At 42.7% G+C, this 15,532-nt stretch overlaps 1 protein-coding gene across 4 annotated transcripts in view; it reads left to right on the top strand.

The window, feature by feature from the left end:
- The first annotated feature begins 2,222 nt into the window (after positions 1 to 2,222).
- HTR1F (5-hydroxytryptamine receptor 1F) overlaps positions 2,223 to 15,532 on the top strand; it is a 134,461-nt gene continuing 121,151 nt past the window's right edge. For all 4 annotated transcript variants that reach the window (XR_011325072.1, XM_069785402.1, XM_069785403.1 and 1 more), the window contains exon 1: positions 2,223 to 2,397. The gene's annotated coding sequence lies outside the window, so the exon portion shown is untranslated. The remainder of the gene's footprint in view (positions 2,398 to 15,532) is intronic.

Below are 15,532 nucleotides of genomic sequence, written 5' to 3' on the forward strand. Positions count from 1 at the left end.
TTCCCAGTTCCTAAACTAGATGGGATGTCCCATGGTATGGAATACCCTGTTGGCCAGTTTGGGTCAGGTGCCCTGGCTGTGTCCTGTGCCAACTTCTTGTGTCCCTCCAGCTTTCTTGCTGGCTGGGCATGAGAAGCTGAAAAATCCTTGACTATAGTCTAAACACTACTGAGCAACAACTGAAAACATCAGTGTCATCAACATTCTTCGCATACTGAACTCAAAACATAGCACTGTACCAGCTACTAGGAAGACAGTTAACTCTATCCCAGCTGAAAGCAGGACAGCACTGCAGAAAAATCATACACTAAATTGTCAATTCTGGAGAGTCACTTTCACATTCCTGTTATACTGAGTGTAATGGCACCAGTCGGAAGCCAGATGCAAACCACAGAGCAAACACAGGTTAATCATAAACAGTCAACCCATACTCACCAGGAGCAGTGGACAGAGGAGGACTGTTTTGCTTAACCTCTGCTATTTCTAAGGTCACTTGTATAATTAAAACTTCATTCATTAATTCAAACAATAGCAGGAGACACACGTGACCGGTAGCTGAGGGAGGAGAAGACTGTATTCACTAGTGCCAAAACCTGCAAAAGAAAAACCTGTGTTCAGCTGACATAAAACTGGAACTTAAAAAGCCTGCAGAAGACAAGTCCTAAGCAGCCACCTCAGAATCTGGCAGACACCAAACGATCCAGGGAGACTGCCTCTAATTAGACTGATGAAACTGCAACGTGGCTGTGTGATGCAGATAGTTGTTAGAGCTGCTATCTGTAAAGGTTTTCCTTGCCTTTTTGAATAACCAAATGTATAAATGAACTTCTAACACTCTCAGCTTTTTAATGCTTTTGTGGGATAAAAGTTTGCAATGGTACGTAGGGGCTGGTTTCACTGAAGCACATTTTGGTTTGCTTCAAAACCAGAGACTTGTATAAACAGAGGTCCAAGTGAACAACACAGATCACGAGCTGAAGGAAAGGGTATACATTATTTACTAACTAGCACCCAGGATTACTTATTACCAAGGCAAAATACGCATCAGGGAAGTGAATTGCATGCAGCGCATAAAGAGGAGCTCAAAGCGCTGCTTGCCAACAGGTTGTCCGTGTGGTGCTCGGCGTCCTCGGGCGATGGCCTAGAAGCAACCGCTGAGACGTGTTGAAGCCCGATGCCGAGTGCAGAAAGAGGGAGAGAGCAGGCACGGAGTAGGTGTGCAGCTCTTGGTGGGTGCCGAGGAGCCCGGGGCCCGGCCCGGGGACAGCAGGGCGGTTACCTCCCACGCGTACCTAAGCACATCGCTGAGGTATCCCGCTTCAAACGCTCCTGGTCCAAAGAGATGACTCTGCCAGCTGCTCTTTCGCCTTCGCAGAAGAACTGAGCACACGCTTGTCTCCCCTGCACCACATTACCCGCAGCTCGGCACCTTTTCCTCTCACAGCCCGGTCATAACGTTTTGGAGGAGGCTCACGCTCTCATCCATGAGCAGGCGCTTCCGAGGACCCCAAATCCCACGGGAATCGGGTGCTGGAAACAGACCTTCCCCTTCTTCCCCCCCGCAGGAGGCAGAGACTGAGAAGACGACGACTAGGCAGCAGCCTTTCCACCCAATTTGGGACACACCAGGGCCCCCCCCCAACCCCGAGGACTCGCGCGGCTCCTCCCAGCCCGCGTCCGGCTCGGGGAGCCGGGAAGGCGGCACAAGCGCCGGGCAGCCGCGGGCAGGGACCCCTCCTGCTCCCCGCGCAGTCAGGCGGGGGCGCCGTCCCTCCCCACGGCACGCTGCACCCGAGCGGGGCGGGGGGACCACCCGGCAGGTAGGCTCAGCCCCGCGGCGGCCCGGGAGCCGCGGGCAGCGCCGGCGGAGCCGAGCCGAGCCGAGCCGAGCCGGGCCGAGCATCGCCGAGCCGAGCCGAGCCGAGCCGGGCCGAGCATCGCCGAGCCGAGCCGAGCATCGCCGAGCCGCGCCGAGCCGCATCCCGGCGCCCTCCCCCGGCGGCGGCTGCCCCGCCTCGCCCCGCCCCGCCCCGCCCCGCCGGCTCCCGCGACGCGCGCAAGTTGCGAGGCGGCGGAAGGGCGCGGAGCCCCTCGCCCGCAGCCCGGCGGCCAGAGGAGCTGCCGGGGCGGCGCCGGAGTTTGCCCGGCCGGCTGGTGCCTCCCCTGCCCTGCCCTCCGGCCCCCCCTCCTCCCTTCCCCTCCCCTCCCCTCCCCTCGTTTTCTTCTTTTTCGCTTTTGGCGGGGGGAGCCGTGGCTGCGGAGGGAAGCGCTTTGCTCTCCGCGCTCCGGCGCCTGCCGCGGTGCGGATGCGTGTGGACGAGTCCTCGCGAAAACAGCTCCCGACGTTTCCAAAAAAACCCAAACCCAAACAAACCACCCACTTGGATAATTAAAACGGTAAATCGAGCTAACTTTTCATTATCTTGCTTGCTGTGTGCTTATATATGTAGATATTAATGGCTTAGCGGGCTTCATTTCATCATCCTTCGGTTTTCATTAATTAGCTTCTCTTGTGCTGCCAGACAGCTTGAAATATTATTGGGGTTTTGAACAGAGCAGGACTCTGTTTCTGCTTTATCCTAAAGTTGGACCGAGGAATGAAACCCTTTCTAGTTCATACCGGCCTTGCAAATATGTTTACTTGTTTTATTAACCTGAACGTAGATGAGATTTCATGTGGCAGCATCCCTTTGAGTTTGCTTTTCCTTACTTTAATTTCTGCTGATGCAATCTAATACAGCATAGATGTGTGTGTGCTACACACAGGCAATCCCGTATGCTGATTGATTTTGTATGCTGGCATTCACATCTGAAAATCCAAGTAGGCTTTGAATCTCTTCAGTTTATGATGTTAACAAGTGAACTGTCTTCCAGTTTTATCCTAATTCAACTTGTGGATCCTGCCAAGACAAGGTCACCCAAACCAAATCAAGTGGTATTTCTCAGCCCTGTAATTATTTAGTTTCCATTTAAGTGATAGAAACATGCTATGGTTTGTACAGTGTGTACAATTTGTGTAGCTTCTTAATCCAATAGGCTTTGGTTTGAGAGGTTATCCATTTTATACACTCACTGTATTAGCTGGGTGCTTTATGAGACTGGGCAGCCCCAGGCTTTGTGCACATTAGGAAAACCAACTTTAGGAGATTATATGTCTTTGCTTTGTTAGATATTATAATTTCATAGACGTTTATGCTCTTTACTATTAGCTATTCTTCTTGGAGTATTAACCCAGCAGACATTTACCTGAGGAAAATAAAAATGAGAGATCAGTTAAAAAAAATAAATCAGTGTATACATGGAAAAAGTTTGCCTTATTCTCTTAAAATGAGAGAAAATGAGAGTATCAGTTGTGTAGTTGGTAAAAATGACAGACCTGAACTTTGCTGTAAAATAAGAGCTAAACTTCCAAGTTTAACTCAGGAAAAACTTAGCTTAGTGTAGACTCTGTTGCTCTTCGTTGAGGCTGTTTCTTTCCTTTCTGAGAAGTCAGTCATGGATTGATCTACATACCTGTACGTACATGTGCCTATACACCTGCACAGGCACACATACCAACCTGAGAGTGTCCCAGCACAGGACGTGTGATTCTAGTTTTTGAGCCACAGAGGACTACAAAGAATGGTGGGATAAGGAAAAAGGATAGGAGATGTACAACGTTTAGTTTTCAGCATATATTTTAGTGACCTTAGCTTGGAGTCTGGTCTCAGTAGTCAAAGAAGAGAGACAGGACCCCATGTGCCCTTCAGAGCACCTAGCATACACTTCTGGTCTGAACTGCTGCGTGCTGCGATTACATCTTCCTTTGAAATCACCTTCCAAAATCTTATGTTCATCCACCATTTATCTTGTTAGTGCTGAAAATGGGATAGAATATGCATTCATTGATTATTTCTAGTCTGCTAATTATTAAGATCTGTTGACCCAGGAGACAAATATTTTGCTTGGGGGCTAAAAATAAACTTTGTTCACGAACATACAAATGGCTGTGTGCTGACACTGCACACTAACTTTCTGCAGTATTGCACTGAACTGGAATATGGAAGTAGGGGGCATTGTTTCTCCTGCACCTAGGACATGGTCAGCAGCGCTGCTCAAAGCGTTAGTAACTCCAGGGAATATTACTGTCTGAACGCTACAAAATGTACAGCAGTGACCTGTGCATCAGGCTGTTTTAAGGTACTGTAAGCACACTACTCTTGGTACCTCTGCCTCTTCACAATTACCATTCACAGGTGTGATAGTGCCTTCTTTCTTTGGTGTGATTTCTGCCAAGTCTAGATTTCTGCCAAGCCTGTCATAAATATCTGAAAGTTTCTTCATTTTGCTTGTGGAGACTGAAGCACTCGGAGTGTCAAAAGAGGAAAAAAAGGTAATCAACTCCAAGCCATTGTGAAATGTCAATACAATAACTTAAATAGACTTTTAGGTAAGCCAGAAATTCTGTTTTCTTAAGATGAGATTAATCAAGCCTCTGATTTTTTTTATTTTTCCCAGAAGATTTGGACTCTACAGCTCTCACTGCCTTCAGTGAAACCTGCAAATAAGTTTTCTTGTATAGTTCCTTGCAGAGTTCCTCCTCCTTCCTTTCTTCCTCCCCCCCTGCTGCAAGCTCCAAATTACCTGCTTTTTCATCCAGGCAGCAAATGAAAGGACTAACAGAATACACTCAGGCAGGAGGCACTCACTGCTTGTAGAATCTGACTTTTCAATACCAAGATTCCTCTTGAGGGGTTACAGACAAAAAGGGCTCACGCTGCACATGACATCTCTCAGATGCTCGTGGCATTTTGTGCCAATTCCACTATTTTAGTGTTTAAGAGGGCATAAGTGATTAAAATTCAGATATTTTTAATAACTTACTAATGCACAGCTGTTAGAAGTTACAACTGGAGTTATTGGATCTGAAAAAGTAATACATTTTGTCCCAATTTCCTTTAAGTTCTTAATTGGAAAAAGCCTTATACACTGCCAGATTCAGTGGCTTGCCCCTAGTATTAGCACTTCACCCAGAAACAGGGAGGAAAAAAAATGCATAGCTTCAAAATGAATGAGAAATTGACTTTAAGACAGCTTTAGTACTTGAAAACAGGTTTTATATCTTTGTCTTTTAAATGACTAATCTCTACCTGTGGGTGTCCATTTAACCTGTGAGATAACTTTAGAAACTGCTGGAGGCAATTTGTACTATAGGATCTTAAGTGATTAACATTAGGTACACAATATAATGCCTTTTCAGTATTTGATGGGTTGTATCTCTTGGCTTTGGATCCTTTTTTTTTTTTTTTTTTTTTTTTTTTTTAATGTTACATTCTTGCCTGCAGGGTTTCTCTGTAATTTATGATCACAAACAAAGGTTACAGACTTTCTAATTCAAGCTTCAACTGTTACAGCATTTTTATACAAATGCTCATTTACTTTGACTGATCCTTCTTGCTAAATGCTATGACAAAGTGATCCATTATTCTGCAACTATTGTGTGAAGAAATGATTCTATGAAAAATGTGTCTCCTGATTATATTTTTTTGCAAACTAATTATATATATCAACATAATGTTGCCCTCTACTACTACATTATGTTTCCAAATGTAATAAAGTTGGAGAAGTTTCAATGCAAGAACAAAACAGAGTATTTTTTCAGTTGGCATTTGATGTCCATGGTGGGAAAGTTGCACAAGGCAGTGGCTCCTGGCAGAGAAGCAAGTCCTTTAGTGTATACACTTCACATTTTAATTAAAACCAGGGCACATTTCAGAAAATGTTGGGAATGTGTATTATATGTATTGAATGTCAAGTGTTACTTTCATGGTAGTTCATCTTAGAAATTAGTGATGGAGTAAGAGAAGGGAATTGATGGTCGTTTCCTTCACACTGTCTTCATATCCTCAGTTCTCCTGCAGTTCCTGGAGGAAGAAAAGCACATGGGAGTACAGTAATCTATGCAGACCTAGACATCCTAGGAATTGACTAAACACTTTTGAGTTTACCTTGCCTACAGTAGGAGTGTATCACATTGTAATTTGGGAGGCTTACTTGGAAATGGAAGAGTTATGAAGCTGGGTTTGACTCTTACAGCTGTGCTTGTCTGTGTATGCGTTTGCAGGTCTGCTGCAGGAGAGAGGCAGAGCGCCTGAGACTAAAGGCTGGTTAGCTAGTTTTAAATAGCAAACATGGCTTGCTCTACCATGAAGCATCTGCAGCTCAGCACCCCAAAAAGCCGTGCTCCCTCATCACTGGCTTCATTGAAAAATGAGAGGATTTCTATAAAGCACTAGTTGTGATAATATCTTTTGAAAAACTATATCAGCATATAAGCAAGTAGCCTTGTTGAATATGTTTAAGCATTGTTTTTTCTTGTCAAAATGCAAGCTGAATTTTGAAAGTTTTGGGTTGAGCGGCAAGCAGCCCCAAATTAAAGATAGGGCTTATCAAAGTGAAAAAAATGGCCACGTAAATTCATTTTTTAAATTACTTTTCTCTAGCAAAATATGGGGCCTAATTCATTGCATTTTTTAAGAAACCATTACTCCACTATGTTAAATGACAGTGTTACTTTTTCAGGCTTTGACTGAACAGGTATTTTGTTGATAGTGGAAAATAGAAAGTTTTGATGGCAAAAACATCCCCAAAAATGAATCAGCAAGTCAGCTGGCCCACGTGCAAATACAACAGTTATGCCTTAGGTGATGAACAGTTAAAAAGTCATTCTCTGCGACAGGGAATATTGGATTGCAGAGATGGCATATTAGCAGGACTGTTACTGTGAGGTGCAAAGAGAGGCTAAGGTGATCTAGCTACCTACTGGTGTATATAAATATGTGTGTGTGCTTACATGCATATGTACACAAACACACACATCAATTCCACAGAGGGCAAATATAAAACCCATATGAATGAATAAAAAGCTGCAATGAATTATGAAGGAACATTAGGAATGTGACTTGCTGGAGAAAGAGGAAAGGAGAGCAGAAACAAAAACTGAGAGTCACAGAAAGGTCTGATCCATTATGTATATTTTGGACCGAGTAGGCGAGAAGGACAGGAACTGTCTTACCTAAGCCAGAAAAGCTACTGCTTGTGCAGTAATGAGAGGTGATTAGAATTTGATGGATATTTTATGATAACACAAAGCCAGGAATTCCTCCAAAGGGTACTTTGTACCTATTGAAGTGTGGTTGTATTTGGCAGCTTCTCCGGACTTAAGGAGAACTTCTGAACTCTGCTGCTATAAGTCACAATCAAAAACACAACAATTTTAGAAACTTTTGACCTTCAAAGTAGAATTTATGAGTGTTTAAGTACTATACCTGTAACTGCCTAGTCCTGTCTGCAATAGCAATTATGGGCAGACAACAGTCAGATTCCTCTTCCCCCTTTTTCATAATGGTGGGAATAAAAGTCTATTTTTATCAAGTTTCATTCCTTTTGCCCATAGTAACACTTCCTTCCTAGAACTGTCTGCAGCTGGTTCCTACAGCAGCTGAAGGAGGAGAGCAGAACAGTTGGCTTAGGTCTTTTCATGGACAGGGATGCCAAATGTTCTCTGCTTATTGCTTCCTACCTCTGACAGAGGACACGGTGCTCAGTGAATCACTCTTAAGGTCAGCAGTGTAGCGTGACTTCAGCATCACATTGCATCTTCTCTCCTCCCTCTTTCTCCCAGTCTCATCATCTTTCTTACCTCCCAGCAGCTAGGTTTCAGGCAGACCACACTCTCCTCATCCTCAGCTGTTTGAGTTTCCTGGTCTTTTGACCTCCTGGATTGCTACTGATTGCACTCACGTGAAAGCACTGACACTGCCCTGACTGAAAAACTTTCTCTGTGGGCAGCGATAATCATTGTGGCTGTTGTTTCTCCCCGAGTCCAGAAGCCAGTGTGCATAAGACTTATTGTACGGCTGCTGCAGCATATGAAAACCAAGCATTTTCCAGTTGTAAGTGCAGATGATTTCTTTGTATCATAATATTTGTATCATAACATTTGTTAGCCTCTAGATGCATAGATTTGGGCCGTGATTGGACCTTTTGCTGAAGAACAGTGATCCTTCCTCTGGGAGAAAAGGAACACATTCCTGTCTTTTTACCTAGCATACACACTGTTGATTGATAGCATTAAATCCATTCAGTTTATTTGTACTAAGTGTAAGATTATCTACGAAGTTCAATATGGAAAAAAAGTAGCTATCGGTACTCATTCTCTTAGCCTTAGCTTTGTGCTAGATTATAAAAGATCAGCATGGCTTGGACAAACCACTGTAGTAGGCGGTGATGGAGCCCACAGAGTACAAGTTTCCTAACTCATTGTGATGACTGTGGTTCACTGAGTCACTGATGAGAAGGGGGTGCTCTGAAACCAAGAGACAAGTGAAACAGAGAGGTCTATTATCAAAAGATGATCTTTGGGAGAGATTTGAGGCCACAGTTTATTGGTATCTCAACGACTAGAGGATGTAGGCAAATTTGGACCACATCTGTATTGTTTACAGATCAGTTATCACAGTATTTTCCTCCAGCTGGAGGAAATAATAATAAATCCTAGCAACTACAGGACAAGCTTCTAACATTGCCACAGACACAAAGCAATAAATGTGGCTTGGGTGAAAACAGTAGGAGGAGTGTGTACCACTGTCCGGAAAACTTTACTCAGAAAATAGGTCTTAATAACTTATTATAACAACTACTTACAAGTTGTAAGGCTTGCACCACTTGTGATTGTCCAGGACGCTCTCCTGGGTATCACATAATATTTTAATTAATAGTTTAGCAATAATTAGTGTTTAATTATTCATTAACAGTTTAGCTGAGAGAATAACTTGTACACTTGGTAAGTGTGCAGGTGATAAAAGGTTCAGGAGGAATGCAAACGGGTTGAACAATTGAGTTAGAATTTAAAGTTGTTTCAAGAAATGTAGCTGAATAGAACAAGCATCAAGGATACTCTTGGGCAGGACCAACCAAGAGTGCAAATGTAACAGCAGAAATGACTGACTGGGCAGAAACGTACATCCCAACATGTGTCAGCAGCATCACAGAGCTGATTCACATTCAGACGATGTAACCGGCGGATGCTTTTTGAAAAACTGCTCCACGGCCACCCACATCCTGAATCTGGGCACGTGGGGAACAGAGAGAGCTCTGCAAGGGGGGATGTGCTCTGGAGCCGAGGTGACCCCAGCGCGGGCACTGCCTCACTGAGGGGACGCAGCCAAGCGCAGGCTGGGAGAGCCAATGGTGGTAACGGGACCCGCGGACAGACCCGGCACAGCGAGGGGTTGAACCAGGGCCAGGGGCTACCCGAGGGAGCAGCCGGGAGCAAAAAATGACATTGACATTATTTAATAACATAGAAAAAATCCAAATGTACTGGACGAAACAAGCAAATAATATAATTATCTGCTCAAGAAAACAGGGAAGTCAAACTTCAGAAGTCTAATAGCATTTTGGTCTCTGTAAGAGATGCATTTAAGGTTGTTGATTTCTTTCCTAGGGAAATAACTTCCATTCTGTCCTCTCTAACACTTGTATCTACATAAGCAATCTTCTATATTGGGTTTGCCCAACATAATGGCATCATTACCATCTCTTCTGCACAAAGGATTTTTACATTAGGGTTATAAATTAAGCTCATTCTCACTCTGCCTTTTACTGAAGGCTTTTAATTTTTTTTCTTCCAGCCGAACCTCACTCTTTTCAAGGACTGTACTGCAGGTCTTATTATGAAATTACCTGAAGACTGACAGTTGCCAGTGGCAAAAAAGGTCCCTGCTGTTTTGGAAAAGATGAAATGTGTGTTTCTTTTCATCTAGACCAAAAGCCTTGGGTGGTTGTGGGATTTGGTTTTTTGTTTGTTTGGGTTTTGGTGCTTAATTAATATTTTAGGATGTTTATATCTAGAATAAACAACTATTTTCTATTAATAATGAGGATCTGTGGATATGTGTACACCGTCACTTCTGCCATTAAGTCCCTATCTCCTGATCATCCAAACTGCATGAATGTTAGTTTGTTTGGACCCTCTTACAGAGCAAACCAACCAGTTTCCTCCAAGACAAAAGCCAGGTGTGGATTTGGAGAGGATTTGCTGAGGAGACCATTTCAGATAAGCGCAATAGCTGAGACCATACCCAGATTGCGGTCTTTCTGCCCTACATAATATTTTCCAGCAGACCTTCTGTGCTTAAGGGCTCGGATGCCCTCAGGCCATGTCCAAGGACGTGCAGCCTACCTCCCCCTTGGTAGTATGCTATCAAACTACCATTCCACTGGGTCAGCCATCACATCAATTCAGGTATTTTGAACCATAAAACCTCTGAAAAATAGTAATAATGTCTCAGCCACAAGGACCTGTGTTAGGTGCCATGCAGTGGGGGCACAGCTGTTTGCACCGCTCTAAATGGAGTTCACATGAATATTGTGGGCACCAGCCACACTTAGGCTAGGGAGCAGGGATCTCACAGCAATACAGGCATCTCTTCTGTTTGCTTAAGATATACTTGGTTCAGGCTTAAGTTTTTTGTTTGCATTTCAGATTTTGACAATGGCCTAGTGACATGAATAAGTTTTCTCCTTGGGGAAAGCAGACTAGGCACTCTTCAGTCCAGGGCAAGCCAGTTACCGCCAGACAGACGACAAATGAAAGCAGCAAGATGAGCAGCCTAGGATGCCTGCATTAGTTTTTGGCACAAAAGTCAGTGGTACTTTGAGCTATCTGTAAAGACAAATTTCACCTAGCAAAGACCGATCTTTGGATACAGCCACTAAAGGAAGACAAGTAAAGAGGGCTTAAGCGTGGAGTCTGCTCATGACTGTCTGTACTGGCAGCAAGTACCTCTAAGTTGTGGGCTATCCAGATCCCCAAGTAACAGCAAAGAATAGGAGCTTTCCAAACACTGACAGTTTTCTAGAAAATGACTTGTTCTTTGGTGAAGCATTTGCACAGTCTCTGGTGAACAACAGTCTGAGCTGTGTATATACAGTATCGTTACACGAACTGATATTCGCAGTGGAATTCTCAATTCACTGTAGCCACCTAAAATCGAAGTGTGTCATCTGCACTTAAATATGTGATCTTTAATCAGCAGCAACAGCTCTGGATTTATATCTTGGTTTTAAGATGACCTATTAAGCTGTCATCTGTAGCTGCTTGACCTATAGCAGAGAATACCATGAGGAGAAACAAGAGCTAAAATGGAAAATAGCTTTACTTGCTTTTGTTAACACTCATCTGACACTCCAAAAGGCTACAGCTGGGCCAACACAACCACATATGGAGTGCAAGTTCACCATGATGGTATGCCTTAATTACCTCTTTCTAGTGCATTTATGTTTCTTCTCTCAATTCTCAGGTAACAAGTCAAGTCTGCTGCTCATTAGCCCCATGCTTGACCTTGTACTGAAACTATTTATTGGCTTTCCTGTTAGTTTGTTAGACTGATGGCACTTGTTTCTTGTTATATATAGCTACACATAAGAAATAAGCAGACCACATTTAGTCATTTCAGTCATTTCAAACTACTAAATCTGTCTAATAGAACAAAGAAAAGGGGTGCATAGATGGATTGAAACTTCACCTATTTTTTAGTGTTAAGAAGCTAAATTCGAAAAAGGTACCAGAAAAGAGTGAAAAATATTAATTAGGAAAACCAGACATTAGATTTACAGTGAGATTCTTTGGTTTTTTTCAGACATTATCCTTCATAAGCAGCTGCTGTCTCAATGGTGCACATCACTGGTTACATGAAAGATTTCTGTCTAAAGCATGACATTTAATTTCAGAAAAGCAGTCATTAATTTCTAACTTCAAAAGTCTGTAAGGCATGTCAATCATTACTGACAACTAATGAAAATTCTGAATGCAGCAATACCTTATTCTTTAAAAAGAGGATGAATACATCTTGCACATTTTCAGGGCTATGTAATACAGCATTCTGCCATGAACAGTACTTCTGAATATTTAAACATAGTTTCCTACTTAGTACTGGTGGGAAAAAGAGGAGAAGGCATAAGGAAAAGGCTAGGTTGTGAAACCAAAGAGGAGGGGAGGCAAGAAGAGTGGGAGGAGCTGTCACTCGCAAGAGCAGCCCTCAAACTACAGTGACTAGGTAAGAGAATTTTGTTTAGGTGCAAAATGTGAAATGCATGTTGACACTTAAAAACTGGAAAATAAAACTGAGGGATGCTAACCCTCAGACTAGAACTACATAGTTTTGAAACATGTACATTCTGCCTTCAGCATCAAAACGTTTCTCATCTTGTGCTCTGAGGAGCTAATGTTGAAGAACAACTGTAAATGATGGAGGTGGGGCAATAATATTTGTGGTGAACCATATATCCACTGAAACAATGCCACTTAAAGTGCTAAATTCTTTGTGAATACGCCCGAATAGTTTTGCCAGAACAAACTTTGACAAAACATTATTGAGCACAGAGACCTTCATATTTTTAACAGTAAAGGAGGAACATTGCAACAGGATGGCAGTATTTCTGTTTCCCTAATAGTTCAGTAATTAGAAAGCACATTCTAGACACAACTTCTTGCTCTTCAGGGGTTTCTCTTCTTGCAGCAGTTTTAACCTCATGAAGGACCATGCTTTCTGGCTCTCCTGCTCCTCCTGCACATTACAGGCTGTTCTCAAAACAGGCTTGGAGCCACGCAACAGCAGCAAGAATGGCTCTCTAAGCAGCTTGTTATGGCAGTCTTGAAGGTATAAATGACCTGGTTCGAAGCACCTTTTTTCTCCGTTTAAGGCGAGGGCCTTAATGGTTAGTAGCTGTGAGGAGAGAGTAGGAAGAAACCAGCACTTTGTGTTGCTAGATGTGCAGGTGCCCACACTTTGAACTGCTTCACCCTTTCCCCAGCACAGGCAGAGCTGACCTCTGTTGGAATAAAAGTGTATAAAAAGAAAATCAAGGGATTTGATTTACATCCAAATGAAGATATTAACATATTTTGGCAAACTCCTCTTTTCAATACCTGTTTGCAGAAAAAAACATTCAATTATTCTTTCTCAAGACCTGTTTGTGAAGGTTAGTTGATGCAACACATGAAAACCAGGGAAAAACAATACACTAGAAGCATGGTGTCTTTGTTGCATCCATGTAAATCTCTTGCAAGAATGAACTGTATCTGCTGTATTTGGACATATCCTGAGGCAAGGACAGAGAATGAGGAAGATGAGTCCTGATTCTCTTTGGCAGATGCTTTCCATTGCAGATCCACAGAGACACTTCTCTTTCTTGAGGGACTCATGCGGTCTCCACTACTGCAGTATCACCTGGTTTTTACTGAATGTCCCACCACAGTCTATAAGGTGGAAACGTGGCTGTTCCGTTCATTTTATTGATTCAGAGACAGGTAGACCCCTGCCTATGGACAAAGCCAGGGATGATATATTAGGTCAGGGATTTTGCCTCTCATCGTCCCAAGTAACACAGCAATGATGCTGCCTGACCTCAGGTGTGTGGTGAGGATAAACTGGTCACCGTCTGCACCGTTACCAGGACCATTGCAACATGCATATCAGCTTGTAACAGCCAAGAGGAACTTCCTCTAGTGGTTTAGAAATTGCTCTTCTCTGTCTCCATCAGAAAATTCACAAGAAAAAGCTTTGTACAAAATATTGGGAAAACAGATTTGGCCAGAATTTATCTGGCAAAAAAATGGGTTTAAAATGGACTTAAAATGGGGAAAGATGAGAAAGCAAATAATATTTTTCTGGCCTGGATGCATCTGTCTGCTGAAATCTGACTTCCAGCATGTATCAAAGAGGTATGCAACCAATAAAAAGAGGGGACAATACATACGTCTTTACTTCTTTCACAAACCTGTGAGGCACCTTGGTGGAAGTGGCATGGGAATCTATATTGAAATACAATGCAACAGCATACAGCTTAAGTTAAAGGCAGACGGAGAGATGTGTTGAAAATACATGTAGGCTGAAGCACCATTTACACAGGAAGGAGCCCTGTCAACATCAGGAGCTGCTTTAATTCATCAGAACTTACTTCTCTTAGAAATGCGATTCTGACCTTTTTACTGCCAATTCTTTTCATAAAAGCAATGCTTATTCTAGGTGTGACCAGCTTGTTTGTTCCCTTAACTGTTATGGAGAGAACTACTTTTGCAATGTCATAAATTTGTGATGCCTTTTCTGCATATCTAATGTGTAGTACACTTGTGACTAAATGATTTTTACTTTCTCATTTTTTATTGAGACAATATTGTGTAGACTTCTTTGGCAATAAACTGACATAAAGCTTTCTCTGTTGAGCCCGAACACATTTACCTTCTGGAAATGCATTCATTTAATCTAGAGAAGCGTAGGTCATTTGAAGAATGATAACATTACATGGTCAGCCTGAAAATTAAGCCATTTCTATAAAAGAGGTTTGCTCTTGTACAGCTGTAGGTATGCGTCACTGACCTAAGAACTCAAAGTATTGCAGGGATATTAAGAATACAAAAATAAAGTTTTTAACAAATCGGTGAAGTAATCAAAGACGACAGGAAATAAAAGACTTGTTTGTCCTGACTGAAACAGAAAGCTTATTTCTGGGTAATGAGAACAGACCATACCCCTCCTATTCCCTGTTACAAATCTTCTGGACCAACACCTGTCAAGTAAGTGCTATCGCTAGATGTACTGCCCTTTAAAGAGCTGTAGGAATCAATGAGAGTAAGGATCAAGAAGTTTTGCTCTTGCTTTCAGTAAGAAAGACATTGGCACCGTCTCCTTTCTTCACTCTCCTCTTCCTGCCTACAACAGCTGCCAGCTCTGAAACAGATGAGCTGCAACAAAGAAATATCCTGGAGGAGTGGAGAGACCCCATGGGCAGAACTGTTCTCCTTCTCAGACCACAGCTACCTCCCAGCCAGGGAAGAGGAGGTAGTTTTGATTGAGGGTGGAGATGGCGAAACAAAGGGAGAAAAATACCTTTCTTCCTGTCTTTGCATCTTCACCTCTTTCTAAAACCTATCCTAAAAGTGAGAATCAGTTTTTCTTCTGTCTCTGTAGTGGAGGGAGATACAAGAATCTGTTCTCACCTCTCTCGTTCAGTGCCTCTGAGAGTGAGCAGTGTCACACCTAGCTTTCAGGCAAGAGCCTTAACTCCAGCATCTACAGGGGAGCAGCTCACACGTTACAATAAACTGGCTTAGAGTCAATTCAATTTAGATCAAAGTGATGATAATGTGCTAAAAGAAGGAACTAAAGAGGTAATTCAGAAGATGTTTCTGCCTTCTGAAAGGTTATCCAGCTAGCTACTCTTAGGCTTTTTGTTTGTTTGAAATTTAGATTCCAAATTACTTCTAAGTACTAGGTGCCCAGACCCAATTTTTTTTCTGTGCAAGTGCTTGTCTGGTTTTTTTACCCTGTTTTATATATGTGATTGGAGTAGCAAATGGGAGGTAGAAGAAGGGTCCTTATCAGAACTAAGGAAATATATAAACAAATAAATTGAAAACTTAAAAATATTCCTAGTGCAGTCTGTGCTTTTCAGATTCTCCACTGTGATAAGAAGGAGGCTGTGCCAC

The sequence above is a fragment of the Haliaeetus albicilla genome, chromosome 6, assembly GCF_947461875.1.
Source record: "Haliaeetus albicilla chromosome 6, bHalAlb1.1, whole genome shotgun sequence".
Taxonomy (NCBI): Eukaryota; Metazoa; Chordata; class Aves; order Accipitriformes; family Accipitridae; genus Haliaeetus; species Haliaeetus albicilla.